This window comes from Thermobia domestica, chromosome 2 (genome assembly GCF_964235325.1).
Source record: "Thermobia domestica chromosome 2, izTheDome1.hap1.1, whole genome shotgun sequence".
NCBI lineage: Eukaryota > Metazoa > Arthropoda > Insecta > Zygentoma > Lepismatidae > Thermobia > Thermobia domestica.
In genome coordinates, this window is record NC_137455.1 from 131,963,847 (window position 1) to 131,985,090 (window position 21,244).

The following is a 21,244-nucleotide window of genomic DNA, read 5'->3' on the forward strand; positions in this document are numbered from 1 at the left end:
CGTAATTTTACAATGTGAAGCGGAATTTCCTTGTTTACATAGCGATATTCTCAAAATTTCGAGAAAGATCGAAACATGATTTGATTACAAAAAGAATATACATATATGTTTGTATATTCGGAAATAATGAGAGAACCCAAATGAAGCTGGGTGTCACATCATTAGAATTCACTTTTTTTTCCCTTCTAGATTTAGGAAGTCAATAAACAGTGAGATTAAATAACTAGAGCTTGTGTGTGTGTGTTTGGGTACGACGTATCTGTGCATGTATGTATGTAAGGCTAACCATATGTTGTTGTGTCGTATGTAGTAACCAACTAATTTATTTGTGGTTTTTGTTGGGTAGTAACGAGTTGTCATGTGATTGTTTATGTTCTTTTTCTCTCCCTTTGGGATTCATGGTTACAATAGATTTTTATTTTTTTTAATTTTTTTAAATAGCTTCATTTATGTTGCTAGAAATCGTTTTATTTGTTTTTCTATGTGTATTATACTATTTCCACATGCCTACACTGTGATAAATAAAATTGTCATCCATGGAAACAGAATTTATAGAAGTTCTCCGTAAATGCTACTCTAACGTAATATAAATCTATGAATAATATACTGCACATACACATACAAAACCTCAGCTAAGTAAATCAGTTATGTAGGTTGAATAGAATAAATTCACGTATAAGAATAGGGAAGGATTAAATCATAAGGGCCACTTTAAGCTTCAAACAAATAGATACAACAAAGAAACGATTTTATAGATTTGTGTGTGTGTGTGACATGTTTTGTAATCTACGTATATTTGCTACTAAATCATCAGCGTTATTTATAAAATCTAAGTAGAAACTATAACTTTTACATTGGAAATCCTTTACATAAGTTTCTGTTATCGCGTATATATGTACATGATTTCAAATACCTTATAAAATAGAAAATACATCTAATAACGGTTTTCGTAGACTCTATTCTCGTATTTTCAAGAGATCTATATAATAATAATAAGTAGCAATGCTACGTTTACATCACATGAAGGAATTTGGTTTGTATGACGCTCTGTTTTCTGAATATTGAAACTGAAAATTGTAGTATATTTATACCACTTCCGATTTTATTAGAGAAATTAGAGTAGAAAGGAAATATATATACTTGGAATGCTTCATTGATTCCGAAAAGGTGCTTCTCACTGTCTCTTAGAGTTTCTACTCTATAACGATCAAACTTTAAACCCGGAAATAGTTGATTTCTGTCACTTTCGGTGTGAATAAAAGATTAAGAGAGAAGATGGAACCTATTCTTAGGACGCTAAATCCATTTCAAAACACCACTTCTTGCAATCTCTTATTGTTTTTGCTCTATGTAGAGTCTTATTGAAACCGGCAGATGATGTAAATTTCTCCAACTACCGGTATCAGTACATAGTTAAAGACGGAAATGGGATGCACTATTTGGACGTTTAATCAATTGCAGCAAACTGCTTCGCTCTCTATCTATTACCATTTTTTGCTCTATGGTGACCACCAATAAAACCGGAAGAGGTTAATTTTCACCACATCTAGTTTGAGTATCTTCAAAAGTGAACTTCATTCCTAACTTTTGACCATCAACATTCCGAGCAAATTCGGTGAGAATCCATCAAGAGGTTATTGAGATTCATGTCTTTGGGACGGACGGACGGACAGACACCGAAACAGGGTGAACATGGAAGAAGAGTTTAGATAAACCAAACTCCTTAAAAAAAGGTCTCTTAATAAAAAGTAAATGTAGTAATAAATAATAACAAGAACAAACGCAGTCAAAATCAATGTTTTATAAAATCCATTTAAAAGTATATAAATATAAAGACGAAGATGAGTTGAAAAGTTCGTGGCATGACCTACAAAATTACAAGATATTTTTTAAAAATTATGTTTTATTTTTCTACATAATCTTCCTCGACCAAGGTACATTTACGCCACCTCTCCGAAAACGCTTCTATATCACTTTTAAAAAAGGATTTCTCGAATCCTGCAAAAAATTCCCACTACAGCACTCTTTACCTCTCCATCCAAAGGAAATCGGTGAACCCCCAAAAAACTTAGGTTTCTAAGCAAGTGAAAGTACAAGAGGGCCAGATTAAGCAAATATGGCAGCAGCAGCATCAGTTAGAACCTACAAGAATGAATGTCTGCCATGGATGTAAAGGACGTGTGAACGTGGGTATTGTCCTGGTGAAACAACACCTTTCTTCGCAGCATTCCTGGTCTTTTAATTCTGATTTCCTCACGCAAACGTCGCAGAAGAGTGAAGTAATATACAAAAATGATAGTCTTTCCCTTTTCAAACGAATCAATCAGAATAATGTCCTGAGTGAGACCTCCCATAGCGGGGTTATATTCAATGCTGTTTCTCCTACGCTTAAATTTAGCTACCCACTTTCTCATCACGGAAAACGAGGGCGCGGAGCCTCCTAGTGACTCTACCACGTCCATACTAATTTTGTGTGGTGTTAAGCCTTTTTTTATGCATTTACTTAATGACAGCTCGATGCTCGATCACCATGTCACAAATTTCCGTCACTGTCGCTGACTTAGCGCGTTATAAACTCCTCACCTGAAACAATAGAGAAATGAAATTTTATACAGTGATTACGAACGGACATAATTACGAAGCTAATGTATATCTAGGTTCAAACATAAAATAGTTGCTTCGTTCTCAGTCAGGCCATGAACTTTTCAATCCACCTTCGTATATATATATATATATATATATATATATATATATATATATATATATATATATATATATATATATATATATATGTGTGTGTGTGTGTGTGTGTGTAAAATCGAAAAATAAGGACCACTCTAAAAACATATATTCTTTTTTGGTGAAATGAAACAAAGAAATTGCGCTGGCACTAAAATCATTGGGCACTCTTCCTATAGCTGATGGTTAAAGTTATCCAGATATCACGAAAGTGATTCGCTAAAGTCTAATATAATCAATCTAGTCTTAGTTCAATTGCTTCAATTTGCCCTCCGATAAAGAAACTTATTTTTCCATTTTAGTGTATTTTATTTAAAAGAACAATTTTATTGTTATTTTTTAAAATATTTTTATTATGTTTACAAATTCAATCAGTTGTTGATTGAATCTTATGAGGAAGATGATGTATTAGAAATCCTGCTATATAATTATATCACTGGTTGTCTGTTTTCTGATCTTGTGATTTGTTAAAAAAAAGAAAAGAAACCTTTTTTGTTTGTTTTTTTAATTGCATTGGGGAAAGCAAATAGCATAGAGTTATAAAATAATCACCAGAGGCACAATCGGCGCCACTATATATATAACTTCAGCTAGTAGCGCATTGCCAATTAAACAGTCGTTTGTTTTGCCCTTGAATGGGGAAAGCAATCACCTGACATTTATTTTAATATGTAAGCGATGCTATCAAGTAAAGATGTAAACAAGATTTCTGGCTAGAATATACCAATTATTTAATAACACAATATTGCTGATGGATTAAATATTCATGTTCTCGGAGCGTGAAATAATGCAGTCTTTTATTTATTTATTTATTTATTTAAAGAAGAAAATTAATATATTGGATGTTTCCAATATATTAAAGAATATACATAAAAATACATAAACATATTAAATTATAAAATAACAGTATACAAAATATTAATGAAATAAAATAAAAGAATAAGAAAAATAACTGCTACAGAAATTAACAAGTAAATTTTCTACTTATAAGTGCTATTACTTCTCTAAAGGAAATCGGACTTCCTGATTCCCTTTATTGGTAGAGTTTAACGTACCCGGTATTCAGAGATGACAGGACTTCGGACTTCCAGAAGTCATGTCTATCTCACAGTGTCGGGTAACTTAATTCAATGCACTTATTTCAATATTGCGAATTTATTTTTTTGTATTTTTTATGCAAAGAATAAAAAGAAAATGGCTCACATAAGCAAATGCTTGTGTGTGAGCCTGATTCTCGTGTTTTATTTATTTTCTTATCGTAACATATGAGGTTTATTCTTACTTTTAACTAACAATAGTTTTATTAAACACTTTTTAATTCTTTTAACCATTGTAAAATTAACCTTTTATATGTTTTGAAATTACTTTCTTCTTTGATTCGGAGTGGGAGTTCATTATAGATCTTCGATGCTCTGTAATATGTTTGGTGTTGAGTTATAGATTTAGTCGTAGCTCTAATTTCTAAATTTTTGTTTGCCATTGTCTAAATCGGAAACCATTGTTCCTGGCGAATTGTTTTGTTTATTGTTCTGATAGATTCACTTAGATAACTATCTGAAAGTGGAATAATTAAATTTATGCACATAAACACATAGTCAAATGATATATAGACAATAAATATTTCAGGTATATGTATACTTCATATGATACAAGTTGCTACCTGCATATTAAAGTTGCTACCTGACTACTGACACTAATTAGATTTACTTTCAGTTGCTCGGTTAACCTTTATGAAACGAAGAAATAATGTATTTGATTGTGCCTAAGCGAAATATGTTAATATGTTGTGCCTACGAGAAATATTTTAATACGCACTTCTACTTAAAAAAAACACTTGACATTACAGACCGATTTGTGGAACTATGTCCAGTCTAGCGACGAACGCGTGGTCAGTGCGTCGCGTCGCTGTGAAACTACGTCCAGCCTAGCGACGAACGCGTGGTGAGCGCGTCGCGTCCATGTGGAACTATGTCCAGTCTAGCGACGAACGCGTGGTGAGCGCGTCGCGTCCATGTGGAACTATGTGAAGCCTAGCGACGAACGCGTGGTCAGCGCGTCGCGTCGCTGTGGAACTATGTTCAGTCTAGCGACGAATGCGTGGTCAGCGCGTCGCGTCGCTGTGGAACTATATCCAGTTTAGCGACGAACGCGTGGTCAGCGCGTCACGTCGCTGTGGAACTATGTCAAGCCTAGCGACAAACGCGTGGTGAGCGCGTCGCGTCGCTGTGGAACTATGTCCAGTCTAGCGACGAATGCGTGGTGAGCGCGTCGCGTCGCTGTGGAACTATGTCCAGTCTAGCGACGAATGCGTGGTCAGCGCGTCGCGTCGCTGTGGAACTATGTCCAGTCTAGCGACGAACGCGTGGTCAGCGCGTCACGTCGCTGTGGAACTATGTCAAGCCTAGCGACAAACGCGTGGTGAGCGCGTCGCGTCGCTGTGGAACTATGTCCAGTCTAGCGACGAATGCGTGGTGAGCGCGTCGCGTCGCTGTGGAACTATGTCCAGTCTAGCGACGAATGCGTGGTCAGCGCGTCGCGTCGCTGTGGAACTATGTCCAGTCTAGCGACGAACGCGTGGTCAGCGCGTCACGTCGCTGTGGAACTATGTCAAGCCTAGCGACAAACGCGTGGTCAGCGCGTCGCGTCGCTGTGGAACTATGTCCAGTCTAGCGACGAATGCGTGGTGAGCGCGTCGCGTCGCTGTGGAACTATGTCCAGTCTAGCGACGAATGCGTGGTCAGTGCGTCGCGTCGCTGTGGAACTATGTCCAGTCTAGCGACGAACGCGTGATCAGCGCGTCGCGTCGCTGTAGAACTATGTCCAGTCTAGCGACGAACGCTTGGTCAGCGCGTCGCGATCGCTAAGCGGCGTATCGGAAGTTTTCTTGATCGAGTGGCCATCACATCTTTTATTCACGTGACTTCCCAGTTTGCCTCACGACGCTGGATGAACGCCGAAAATTGGGGAAGCACCGGCCGGGAATAAAACCCGGGACCAAGCAGATATGAATTCAACGCTCTAACCCTTTGACTACGTACTCCTTCTAAGTAAAAGTAATATCCATTACAAGAGCTTTAACGTATGTTTTAACTGTCACGAATATTCTAAGCTTAATGTGCATATCACCAGAAGGATGAAAGGGTAATATTCGTTTGAAATTTATTACAATGAATTCTATTATAGGGGAGACCGGGGTATTCACGAACACTTAAGCTTTGATTATAAATGACTCTTTTGTTTTTGGAGATAAAATTAAGATTTCTTGTGTATAGAAAGCTTGGAGTTATTCCTGTTTACTAAAACGCAGAAGAAAGTCAAAAGTAACATTTTTCAACAAATCAGTGACATGTTTTAAAAATGTACCTTTGTTCGGGATTGTCCCAGTGGTCGGAGTAATCCCAAACATACTGTTTACTTTAAACGTTCCTTTACGAAAGTAGCGAAATGCATTAAATATACTGACTATAGAATAATGAAGTAGGCTACTAATGGCCTAAAATAATAAATGTAGCAAACTATCCTAATTAATAAAGCTAGTAACGCTTATCACCCTGACATAATATATTTCTATTTAAAAATAACTACAGTAGGACGTCGATAATCCGAACGTCAAAATTTCGAATGCAGTCCCTAGAAGCTTTTCACATTTTGTCTTAGCGCTAGCATTAAACAGACAATAGGGTTATCCTTTGGCTTTGTGTGAAGTCAGTGTTTTTACAAAAGCTCATTCTATGTAATTGTTTGTCTTGCATATTTTTATTTTCCTTTAGGCCTATATAAGTTAAACTTCTGGGGTAATGGCAAACATTGTCTGGCATTTCCATGAGATACCATTTTATTGTTAAAGTTGAAACTAATTGCTGACTGCATACAGGCTAGTAAGATTACAAAGAGCTAATGCTCAAATATAGGAGAATATATAGCTTTATCTGTAACAAAAATGATAAGATAAGAGTCAAATTATTTTGCCCAGATTGTTGAATCAATATTGTAAGTGAATCGTCAGAAACAACAAAACGTCTTCTTTCTGGTAACCCACGCAATTGACTGTCACCAAATTTATGCTCCACTTTTCCAGATCTTTCTGCTAGCGTACAGTAAAATCGTCTGATTTCTAACAAGCTACCTTGGGCATAAACTTGGGTGTTCGGCATTACCCCAGTTTTCACGAATATCCCGGTTTCCTCTAGAGTTTCCAGAAGTTAAAAATGTTTCCACTCTTAAATAGTAATTGTACCTTGTTTAGAAAATGAATTACGTTGTTGAAACAAGTTCAAATAACATAAAAATTGAAATGTACTTACTCGTAATTTAATCAAACCAAATCAGCATTTTAGCACCTAGACTGTCGTCAGAAAATTAAGTTGGGTCATGAGTTCATGAAAGAAGGAGTCTTTCAGTTTGATAAATTGGATGGATTTATGAAACATGAGATATCCTTAACTACAAATTTGAATAATGATTATACATGGTTTTCAGAAAACTATCAAGCACATACATGGCCATTAAGAGTACAAAAATGGGACTGTTAATGTTTCTTTAAAAAAAACATTAGAATTTTGTGTTCAACTTCTTGATCGGAGAGAAAGTATGAAATGATTTGGTTTTGATTTTTCTTTCTTTCTCTTGCACATAGGATCAACGATGATTTCAGAAACTTTCAACCGGGAGAAAACCAGATAAAATAGTGGATAAAACTAGTACTGCGAAATAACTTGTGACTTTGGTTGAGTTCGAACTGAGAGGTATCCCAGGGAATTCCTTCGCTCCTGGGGAAAAATTTCCTAGCAGAGTCACCTCCTAAAATAACCACTGTTTAGGATTATTCCTTTACACAATATAGTTTAAATAAATGAGTGATTAGTAATTGTACTTTAGGTTCCAAGGTTACATTTTCACTTGAAGATAACTAATGCCGAGATCGTTATTGTTAACAGATATTACACCAATCTATAAATACACTTTTGGCTAGGTGCTAGGTTGCTTTAGTAAAATCAAGAATTAGTACTCTCAAAAGCTTCATAAGATACAACAATACATTAAAGCACTTATGGCACTTGGACATATTCAACTTTGGAGTCAAGTGGCAAAGAATTTGGTTACGATTGAAATTGAGTTTAGCATCTATGTCTGTAGCAAGGTTATATGAGACGTGTATCTACAGCTTAACGTGGGATCAGAACCACATGAGCTCTTTCAGGAAAAGGAATCTTTGTCTCCCTATCAAAGACGCACATCCTAACCATCCTAACCAACCACATCCTAACATCCTAACAAGGGAGCTCTGTGTTTGGTTACGATTTTGATCCTTAGTGGAATGCTTGCCTCCACACAAATTGGAGTAGTGGTTTGGATTTCACTGTAGCAAGTGATCCCATCTCATATTACCTCAGAACTGGAAAAAAATGAAGTCCAATCAAACAATCAACTGAAACTGAATATATTAAAGACGGTGTTTGATACATAATTTTAGTGGGAATTGTTTTATGCTGCATATTTAATACATAGACATATGTATTTTCCTTATACATATATTGCACTTCAATAAAACCCTGTGCTACTTCTTGGTTTTATATAGATGACTGAAGTAAAATGGAAGACAAACCAAAATTTAAACTGTAGCACATCGATGTGCTATATTATGGTATCAATTACTTTGTGATGCCATGCGAATATTAAAAAATGCACTAAATGCGTTAATTAGTAATAAACAACGATCGCCGTATTAAATATATGTATTCCTTTCTGCAACCACATATTGAACTGTGGTCTTTCTTACACTTCCTGTCAGCTTAATGTGTCAACTGTAACCAAAGATATACGCACTGCAGGAATTATTTCGGGACGTCCAATACTTTCCGGGGGATTCAAATTGAATGTGAGGATAAATTATATTAACACTTTAACAATTATCCCGGAAATTATACTAAATTTACAGAAAAATCGGGATTACGGAGGATCCAAACCCCTAGGATCCACCCCCTGGATATGTCCCTGCCTGTCACTAATCTTCAGTAGATAATGTATCTATTGCTTTGAAGTTTTCTAGAGACAACGTTCTTTGATATATAATTAAAATAATACTAACTTTAGTTTTTAAGATAATTGAGAAAGGTCGTTGTAGTTCAAGGAGCCAGTAAGTAGGCCATGATACTAGCCCTGATTTTAAACATTAAATTATTTTGAAAATAAATAGTTCTCCGATATCTAAAGATATGTGTAACTTAAGCGTGAAACTGAGTACCATTTTCTATTTTATATTTTTCTGTACAGTGATAAAACCGCACAAGAAATTGCGATTTACTTCCTGCAAACAATCGCTATTCATAATACATAGTGCTATGCAAGAGTGCTTTTGCCATAGACCAGTGCGGGTGAAAGAGCAACTCATCTATAGCGCCAATTATGCCTCTAGTGGTTATTTTATATGGTAAATAGTGTTTCCTTCTATCGAAACGAAGTCAATACACCCCTAGTTGTCTGCAACCTTCAAAATTGATGGGAAAATTGGGTTGCATAAGCTGCAGGCACTAGACAATTATGTCTAAATAAAAAAAAAATAGTTTGACGTCCTACAATAAATTATGCGTTAGGTTAAGGTAAACAATAGCAAAAGTTCTGAAAAATATATTATTGTTATTGTGTTTACGTAACTATACGACATTTCAGAACCGTAAATCAGCATGAAAAATACATTAAATTTAAGTTGCAATATTTATTCTAACAAATAAATAGAAAATAAATCTAAGAAACCATTGTAAAAATTGACCTAATAATACATTTCATACACTCTTTTCTATTTCAGTAGAATCTAATCCCAAAAATAGATCTAATAGTATTTTCCGTATAATTCTTTTTAAATATTTCAGTAAGATTTAATAACAGGAATACTATTACTAATAAAAATATTTAATAATACTCTTCATACACTCTCTTTAGTACTCCAGTAAGACGAACTCAAAACCGTTCTTTTTCCTTGTTTTTTGTTTCCTAAACTACCTTCATTCTCCTCTTACGCTTATCATTCATCCCCTTTAGTCTACAGAGACATTAAACTCAAGATTTAACTACAGTTTTGGAAGTAATATCCTATTCTCGCTACAAAAACTCAAGATAGTCACTTCTAAACATTGCTCCTTTGTAATCCGAAATTAAGAGACTTTCAAAAGAGTCGATTTCTTGTTATCGATAGATCATATAACGTTGTCAGTGAAAAGGCTCAAAATCTGCTGTAGTTTCAAGATAAATTGATTCTTGCAGTGCGTTTATTATAATTAAATACTAATTGGTGTAATAAAACACCGATGTATATGATATACTTTTTATTATGTATAATATAGGTATACATAGTATATTATATTAGTAATTACACCATCTCATTTTGTTATAATAATAATTATTGTTTGTATGTCATTATTGTTTTCTTTCTTTTGATATACAATTGAGGTATTCACGTTGACTTGTTTACAAATACAATGCAAGCCTAAGGAATAAATATTTAGTATCAATAAGCTAAAACAAACTCCTTGTGTACCATATCCACTAAAGTAACACAAGGAGTGAAAATGATGCCGCAGCACAATGCTTGCTTAGTTTAATTTTGCATCAAATTATTACAAATTAGATTACAAATAATGAATTAGTGTGTTTCTTTATTTTAACACACACAGTGCGGCAATTTGAAATCAAGACTGTTTCTAGTTTCAGTAGAAATATGCTACTAAGATGAAATATTTTTTATTTGGTTGTTCGTTGAAGTGTAGAGTTACGTTATAAAATGGAATTCGAACTACCGTAATACGTTTAATGTTTCCCCACCGGGAATTGAAGCCGGGACAATGCGCACCAAAGAATCATGCGCTAGTCTAATAACCAGCGGGGAGGGTTAGAAATCTTTTCTTGAGATTGTGAATTTATGTATATTAGAAAGACGTTTACCATTTTCTAGTACCTTTCTCACTCTTTGAGAATCAATATTGTAACCGAAGATGGTAGTAAATTTCTACCATTTCTGGTTCCAATAGAGTACTGAAAGCGGATATAGATACTACCCTTGCTGGACTGAATTGACGTAAAAAAAATATTCTCACTATCGTTGTTTTTAACTCTGGCGACCAGTACTGAAACTGGAAATGTTCTCACCACTTCCGGTTTATATAGAGGGATAAAGGTTGAGATGACAATCTTGGGTTTGCTAAATTCACGTCAGAAAACCATATCTCGCTATCTCTTACCGTGTTTGCTCAATGGTGATTACTATGGAAACCGGAAGTTTTAGTAATTTTCTATCAAAGAATAAAATTTGGAGATATAGTCTTTCTTAAGGTACTGAATTCATGCCTGTCGCTAATATTATCGTTCTTGCTCTATGATGATCAATATTGAAACCCAAAGTACTAGTACATTTTTACCACTTTCTAGTTTAGTAGAAAAATAAGGATATATATTCTTGACATGCTGAGTTGGTTCTGGAAAACCATGTCTCGCTGTACATAACTGTTTCTGCTTTATGATTATCAACGTTGAAATCTGAAGTGATTGATTTCTACCATTTCCAGGTTGAATAAAGGATATATATCAAGACATCATTTAGGTATTTGGACTCTGAATGCATTTCAAGAAGCCATTTCTTACTATCAATTATCAATTTTGTTCTTTGAAAAGGAATATTGAACTCAGAAATTGTTTGATTCCTATAACTTCCAGTTTTAGTTGAGACATAAAAATAGAAGCAGTATTTATTCTTGGGATACCGAATAGATTTAAAGAAAGACTGCTTATTGATATCTACTACCGTTTGTTCTCTATGACGATCAGTGATGTAGCCGGAAACGATAAATCTCTACCACTTCCTGATTAAATAGAAGGCAAATGAATTAAATGAATCTATTCTTGTTCTAAAACTGCGGTTCTCCCATTTTTTACCGCTTTTGGTCTGGCGCCTGTTGAGAGATGAACGGACGGATAGACAGACAGATGTTCTATAAGACTTTCTACACTTATGCAAAGTGTAGTTGGAAGTCTTAAAAAATGAATTTAACTAAGCTTTTTTTGTTGTACAAAAACATTTCCGGTTTAAGAAAAATTTTCTTTTTTCGATTTTTCGTTTCTCTCTTTTCGAAAGAATTTTTCGTTATTCGTTTCTCAAAAAATTATTCGTTTCTCGTTTTTCGAAAGATTTTTCGATATTTTAAATAAATGTTTTCTGTTTCTCGAAAAAAATCGTTTTCCGTTTTTCGAAAATTTTGTTGTTGTTTGAAAAACATTTTGTTTAGCAAAAGAAAATTTTTTTTGAACAAATGTGGCCATCCCTAATCTAAGGAACTACACTATTTAAAAATTCATTTGAAAGTATTAAAAGAACATGTCAGTTATAATCCAATAGACAATACTTCTCAATTCTTTTGTTTATACAGTATTACTTTCTTATTAAAAGGATGTTATTGCTTTTCAAATTTCAATTCTCACGATCGCGGTAATTTTTTCCCAAAGAAAGATACAAAAAGTGGAATCAGTACATGTAAGATACGTAGTTTTGCAGCGGCCACTCATGTAGCTGCAAGTTGTCTTACGTACGTATGTTAAGCTATTACATCCGGAACCGCTGAAGAGCTAACTTGGTTTTCAACGGAATAGAAATTTTCTTGCCAACTACAAGTGGCTGTATCAGAGTTTTCGAAAACATATATCCACTGTATAATCAATAATTACGTTGTACCAATATCCAGTTTTTAAGTATAAAGTCCGTGCCTATTCAAATAATAATCCACATTTATTCCCTTTTATGTTAGGATGAAAGTATATAAAGAAAATAATGCAAGATAATGGGGCTTTAGCGAAGATTGCTTACAGCAACATAGTTGGGTGTTTATTTTTAATGTGAGATTCCGAGTTCAATTTTAACTTTACTGAACAATAGTGTGAATTCTTAGGAAGAAGATGAAGTTAACTTCAATATTGACGTCATTTTTAATAATTTTTCTTATTATTTTCATAAGTCTTATTTTATGTTATTATTAATATTATTATTATTATTATTGTTATTATTATTATTATTATTATTATTATTATTATTATTATTATTATTATTATTATTATTATTATTATTGTGACTATCCGACAACGATGTTTGTCCATGGAGAATCAATAATTATCTTTGTGACATTTCTTCCACTTTTCTTCAATGGATAACGTTATTTTTTTTTTAAAAAAAATAATATTATCTATCATTTTTCGTTATTATTTCGATTGGGAATAATAACGAAAAATGATAGATAATATTATTTATCTATTATATTATATTATCTATTATCTATTATTTATCTATTATCTAATATAAATCGAAATAATATTCAGATGCGGACCTAGATTCCAGTCACCTAGTTCACTGACAATGAGTATTGTTATAAATAATTATTTTGTAATATAATAAATTAGTAGAAAGTCAGGTCTTCGCACAGGAATAATACGGTTTATGGAACATATTTGAAAGCTATATACAACATTTTTTGGTTTCAAATACAGTACTTGTCAATAAAAGTTTGATTCCACTGAAATTATGCTCACAAGTGGTTACTAAATTGCTCCTAAATAACTTTTTATTACGTCAAGATCGAGCAAAGTGGTTTTCTCGCAGCCGGAAACAGTGAATGTATACAAATCCATAGAAATCGCTACGCAAATATTTAGTCGATTTTAGTCATCCCGAAATATAAAGTTTTAAAGACGCCTATTTTGATAAAGTTATGTTGTAAAATCGCTTTCTTACAACTTAATATGGGAAATTTTCTCGGTTTCGTGGAAACTGTTTCTCAAGATATATATCTTCCAAACTGAATTTTTTTAAAATTCAATCGTAAGTCTTTTTCCAGTAGATATTTAGAAAAATTGCCTTCTTATATGAGATATTTATATTATTTATGTTATAATATATAGTATTGAAATTTCATGGTTGCATCCTGAATATTTTAAAAGAAATTCGTAATTATACTGTAAAACTCTTTTAATAAATTATGTACCTCACTGTAGAATTACTCAAAACTAATTATAAGAAAATGTTAACTTCTCCGACCAAGAATAGGTTTATCCCCCTTTTTCCACTCTCTTAGATCTAGTATTTCATAAAATTCTACCTTGTACGTAGTTTAGAGTTTGAGGAAAACATTTAAAGAAAATTCCGATTGCCTGCGCCCAACTGTTTTGGACATCTGGAGAACAGCGAAAAATAGTTCAAGCCGGTTCTCTTTCTTATGGTTTACTTTTCGTAAAACTCGATCCTACCCTCAGCATAGGATGTAAATAAGGAAATTTGTAGGGGCTCTACTAAATTTCAACTTCTAAATTCAAAGGTTCCAAAGATCTTGAAAAAGTTGAAGGAAAGGTTTAAAGGCCTCCTTTATTTTCTATAGGATGTAATTTCTTAATATTCTACATCACTCTCAGCCTAAGGTTCCAGGAGGACATTTCTACAATTTTTTTAAGTTCTTTTGTCCAAGCGTTTTCAAGATCTAGTAATAGTCGAAGAAAATGTTGAAGCGTTTGACCTCTAATGCTTTCTTACTTCCTAAGTGTAGAGTACATTGGAAATATTTATATAGATACAAAATTTCTAAATTTTACGCTTAATAGTTCCTGAGATCTGGTTAATGGAAAAAATATTCAAGCCGTCTATTTACTTCACGCAGTCGCATTTTTTAAATGAAATGTTTTATTTACAGCCTCTAGACTAAACCGAACATTTATACGAAGTTTCAAGATTCTATACTTAATAGTTTCGGAGATTTGGCGAAAGACAAAAAAAAAAAAAAAAAAAAATCACTGAAGTCTATCCCCTTTAAATGCCGCATTTCGTAAAACATTGTCTTATCAATGGTTAAAGTACCAAATGAACATTTATGTAAAATTTCAAGTTTCCACAAATAATATTTTTAGAGATACGTTGAAAGGGAAAACAAGGAATCAAGCCTCCTGTTTTTCCTTTAGAAGTCGGAGTTTGAAATATACCAACTTATATACAACTTAAAATGGAAAGAAAACAGTTGTATCAAATTTCCAGAATCTGCACCTAATAGGTTTGGACATCGTGGGAACGGTAAAAAGGCCATTCAAGCCTCTTATTTCATCTTAGGAGCTATATTACAGAAGTCTTACCTACAACCTACAGGGTAAAATTAGCATTTATACAAGATTTGAAGGTTCTGCACCTATATATATATTTCTCAAGCCGTGTTATTCCCCTTAGGGACTGCACTACAAAAAAAATTGTTTTGTCTGCAGCTTAAACTGGAGATTATTTACAATAAATAAATAAATAAATTAATAAAAATAAAATAAAATGATGCACTTCCAATAATTTCAGAGATCTACGAATGGGAAGAAATATCCAAGTTCTGTTATCTTCCTTTATGGGCCTCATTTCGAAACGTCTTCTCTTATGTACAACCTAGAGTGCAAGGGCAACATTTGAACAAAATGTTTAAGATTTTATGTCTAATAGTTTCGGAGATATGGCGAACCCAAAAAGTCATTTAAAGCCCTTTATCCTACTTTAGGGGAATCATTTTTAAAACAGAAAAAATCAAACCCCATTATCCTCTCTTAGGCGCGCATTTCACACAATTATCGACTTAGGTACAGACTAGAACCCAAGGGAAACATTTGCACAAAATGTCAGGACTCTATACCTAATGCCTAATAGTTTTGAAGATCTGTTGATAAGTGAATCAGTAAGTGAGTGAGTGGACTTACTCTTTCATATATATATATATATATATATATATATATATAATGAAAAAATATGAAAATAATGAATGAAAGATGGAGGGTGAATCTTTTTCTTATGAATACATAGAAACTACTTCAAACTACATAGAAACATAATGATTAACCACATAACTATAGCAGCTATCATGAGTTATCCACATTAATCAGAAAGAACATTAATTGAAAAATTCACTCCATTAGAAATTCGTCTGATAACAGAACAACAACTATTTCACTACATGTCTTTAGTTTTGTGCAGCTTCACGTGCCATTGAAGTCATAAACGTGTGACTACTGCAACAATAATATTAAATATTCTTAAAATAAAACTCAGAATATAATACTTTTTGCCTACATATGTTTTAAATATATATCACGTTGTATAGAAGCTTGTTAGGAAGAACTTCTTGTACGAAAGACTTGTTAAGTTACATCTTATTTTTGTGAATATGTGTGTATGTTTTTGTATTTCGCTTCTCAATATCCAAGGTAAGGAACGTAACGTCGAACATCCCATGTATGCCAATGAATATGTTTCCTTTCTTGTTACAGAAAAATAAGGTAAAGTACATATATAATACCATGCCACTCATACCAGCTGGTTTTCGGCTTCTGACATGAGAAGAAATTCCAAGAAAGCACACACACACACATAATATATATATATCATACTGTATATCCAATTTTTGGTTGTTCGTCGCCCACGTAATGTAGCGTTCCTATGTCAGAGGCATGTGCAGTGATGCGTGAGTTCAGTGTTATGGCAGCTCGTGCAAAGCGCACACAAGAAGAAAAATAGCTGGAAAGAAACTCGTGAGGTGAAAAGAGAAAAGGTATATCATGACATCACTTTTTTTTTGTCTGTGCTTCTTATCGTTTCCGTATTTTTTGTTTGGCTTCAGTGGCGAGGAGAGTCATATTGACAATAACATTCGGTATATTTGTATTTCCTCATGCGTAAGTTATACTACATAGTAGTTGGGAACACACAGTTTGTGTGTGCTTAGTATGATGAAGATTTGTATGCTGTTACTTTTTTTTAGCATTTATCGTAAATTACAGAGATTCAGTGCGAGCATAGACGTTTCTGCTTCTTTTTATAGTATGCATCATATAGATATATATAGTGGCGTACATAAAAGAGGATTTCCGAATGTTAACCCCCCCCCCTTGGAACAAGACATGAAAAGTAAACGTATGTCATATTAAGATATGTATACCGAACTTCTGAAATGGTATCAACTTGGGAACTTGAACATCCACCGCGCTGGTAAAATTCTCCGTTAGTTGGTTGGATTAGTGTTCATTTCAGTATAGAGGGTATATTAGATGTAAGCCTACAGCTTATCGTGGAATGCTAACCATATAAGCTACCATTGGAGTCGAACATGGTGTCGCTTGCCGGAGGTACGTACACTAGCCGGATAGCCAGGAGGAAGCTCAGGGATGAGGTAGCATCGCTAATGTTGTCAGTGTACGCATAATTATGAATCCACGAGTAGTTAGTTTCATACAAAACCATCAGTTATACTATCGATGTTCATATTTGCTTGCCCCAACTGTCTTTGTATCAACGCCAAGTTACTTACCAGCTCCTTGTTTTCTCACTGAGAAGGCGACGTCACAGAACATTTATCTGAAAATGACTGCTATGAGTAATAGATTGAATGTTTGTCGAGAAAAATAAATACAGTATATGTAGTGTTTATAGGCTTAAAAATGGCTTTTGATCAAATAAACTAGTCTATCTTGGAAATGATACAGGAATTAGATTTGGAGTTGAAAGATCATAGGCTCAGAAGAGACATGTGAATTAACGAAAAGAAATAGAAACAGAAGAAATGACAAAGAAAACTATAATTGGAAGAGAAATTGTCTTTCTCGAACATTATCCAATATATATATATATATATATGGATGAATGTTAAGAAGTACTTATAAATGGAAGACATATTTCAATAGAAGGCAAAAAGGGCTAAGTATATTTATTTGGTTTGAAAATTCATAGAGTCCTCCTTATAGCAGAATCTGAAACAAAAGTAGCAGAATATGTGGAAGTTAGAAGAATAGTTGAGAAGAATATGTGATGAAAATGAATGTTTAAAAAGCGAAATTAATAATGATTTTTAAAAAACTGGATAAATAGTGGAAACTGTAGTTTAAAAAAATAGAACAGGGAGCCCGTTTTATGTATTTTGAAAGAAATGAAGATGAAATGAAATATTTAGCCTAGTCGTCCCACAGTTATGCCGGTTAGGCTAAAGGAGACGATAATGATGAGAAATGAATAAAATGGTGGAATGAAGGAAGTGGGAGGGAACGGGAAAACCTCGAGGAAACCCACGCACACTGTGTTTGTCCACCACAAAGTCCACTTGGCGCGAGCTGGGATCGAAGTTTTACGTATTTTGGTTACATCATTACTGAAGATATGAAATTTGAATGTGAAATAGAACAAAGATAGAAATGGCGAAAGCAAGTTTTTAGAAGAGGGGAAAAGGGTATTTTAAGGGTCATTAAATAAAAGATACAAATAATACCCATAAAATGGATCCAGTAAAGTATTACAAAGAAAATGGATACTAGAAATGAAAGAGAAACACTGCACGTAAAAGATTTGATATGTGAGTTTAAACAGAAATGAAGAAAATGTTGGAATAGCTAGGACGGACATGTTTGTTTATGCAGTGTTTATAGTTTGTTGCTGACTGCTTTCTTATTTAGTTTTTATGTATATGTTATAAGTTATGGCAGGTTTGTTATTAGTAAGATTTGCAAACACTATTAAAGGAGATTCGGAATGTTACGCGTACTTAGAGTAGAGAGGCTCTATACATAATACTGAGATTTAAAAGGATTTTACAATAAAGTTGAACACAGAGAAAAATAGAACGATATGTCTAGAGAACTATGTCTTACAAGTTGGATTTCCGAATAAAAATTTCTGATTCCGGCTGAGTGAAATTTATCAAGCGGTCTTTCAGAGGAACTATTCAAAATTCGTTTAACGCGAGTATCAAGTTAGAAGAGACTGACTTGGCTTCGATTCATAAACCAACTTAGCTCTAACAGAAAATAAGTTGGTTGAAAGGGAAATCCAGTGATGCTGTGTATCAAATGGAGTTATCTTGTACATGGAAACTGCAAAGTAATTTTATAGATTATCTTATTTGATAGAAAGGAGGTAAGTAGAAGAAAAAAGTAGTATCTTTATATTATCACTTTGTTGAGAGTAGAGATCTGAAACAATCCCAAGTTCTATTGAAATTCGGAAATTTGCAACTTTAGTGCTGAGAACAATTTTCCAGGCAAACTGCTCTCCAGGCGATATTGTATAGAACTTCTTTCCAGCACTATGCAAATTCAATTTTCCAATTTTCGGATTTCCATAGAATTTGGTATCGTTTCAGAATACTTCAGAACGCATATCCAGAAGCTTTCAATTCTGTCTAAAATAATATAAAGAAGGATTTACTTTAAACTGAATTTGTAAATATCATAGGAAAAATCTGAAACGTTTGCAAGTTCTATGGATATCCAAAACTCGGAAAACTAATTTGGTATTTTAGTGTAGAATCTTTATTGGATCTCCTCGAGAGGCTTTTGTCTAACAAGTAATTCTCAGCACTAAAGATGCAAATTTTATATTTCAATTTCCGAATTTTAATAGAACTTTCCATTGTTTCAGATATTTATCGCTCTTCTGATCCAACAAAGTGATATATGTATGAGAACTTGGCTGTATTTTCCACGTTTATGTTTTCGATGGGATATCACTGTGTATTGAGAAGCATTTAAAATTATTATCTAGTATTTAAGGTGTAAGATACACCATTAGTTAGTGTATTAAATAGAGATAGTGACGAATATTCAGTCCTCATTTTTCCCTTGTCCAGTTCAAGATTTTTTTCTCGTTTATAGGAAGTACTTTATAAGTTTTTATTGACTTTCATTAGTAACAGAGCTCGGCGACCCAATATGGAATTTTTACATACCTGCGACTCCCCATTAACTGTGACAGTTGACATTTTCATAAGTTTTCTCTTTACTTACACTTAATACTTACATTTATGTGGAATTTCAAATTCTTTGTTTAGAGGAAATATCCTACTGTATGTAGTTGAATTAGTGTTTTTGAGTGACTCAGATATGAAAATTTTCACGTTTACAGGGAGGATGCTGTAAGTTTATAATTGTCTTAATAACTTAATGTTAATATGTGATTTTTGACCTTGGCCCTTAATTCTCCACCTTCGAGAGAGAAATTTGGAGGTTTTCTGGATTTTTTTAACTTGAATTGCCGCTTAGATCTTTCACTTGTGTCAAGCTTCAAATTGCATGCTTCTAAAAAAAGTACTCTGTAGAAGTCTGCGTGGTGCAAATGTTCGTGGTATGAACAACATTATAGATTTATTGCGGATATAGTTTAATTACTGTGTTATTAGTTAATAAATATGCAGATATTCGTGAAAAGACAAGAATTTTAGTAATAATTTTGCTAAACATTATTAATTATTTACATCTTGTAATAAATTGTGATTAAGCTTTCGGAGCAAATAACCATCAGAATAATATTCAATTTCATTAATTATCTTTTTGTCTGTCATTTAACTTTGTAATCAATGTGAACTGATAATCCTAATTTATAGGAATTTATCCGAACATTTCATCCCAGTATTTTATACCAACATTTTATAGCATTTAATACTTCTGGAGGGTCTTTTGTCTTCATTTTGCGTATGCGTTTTGAGCAAAGATATTTATATACTAAGTTAGGGGGGGGGGAAAGAAAGTGGATATGTACTAAAATAAATTGACAAGTACAGTATTATCAGTTAGACAATTTTATTGTTTTAAATCTACATTTGGGAAAATCTGAAGTAAGTAGATATATTTCACAATAATATCATATTTTTGTTTGCATGAATTTTATTTAGTGTAGTTGCCTTACAATAGGAAGAAATAGTATTGAATATTTAGCTTGAATTTTATTCATATTACATTATAGGATTCACGAAACTAAAAAGGAGATATTAGAATTGTTATAGTAGAAACTATTTTTGGAATTGAAATTGACATAAAAGAAAAATGGTTTATATATTTACATCATCTGCGGATGCAGATGCGGATGCAAATAGAGATATTGTGGTTGTGGTACAGGTGAACTGGAATATTTTGTACCTGCAAAGACTTATACCTATAGGTTTTGAATAGTTCTCCAAAGTGATCTAATAATATGCAATGTTTTACTTTTTCCCCCTAAATTTCCTCTGTGAAGGGAAAAATTTGGAGTTTTCGGACCTTCTCCTTTACTTGTATCACGAACCATACATTTTGCCAAATTTAATGTTTACATGTCTTCAGAAAGTACTGCATTTTCAATCGTTGTCTTAAGTGATGTGTCAATATGTAACTTTTGTCTTTCTCTCCTAACTTTCCTCCACGAAGGAGGAAATTTCCAATTTTCGGATTTTCCCTTGTTTATATCATAAATTATATATATATATATATATATATATATATATATATATATATATATTGTGTGTGCCAAATTTCAAGTTTCTTTGTCTGCAGGAAGTACCCTATAGGTCTTGAATCAAATGACTGACTTAACTATATATTATTTTGAAATTGACCTCTAATTTTCCTCCTTTGGAAGGAAAATTTCCTATTTACGGAATCTTACATTGTCCTGTGTCATTAATTCTATGTTTGTTCCAAATTTCAAAGTTTCCATGCTAAG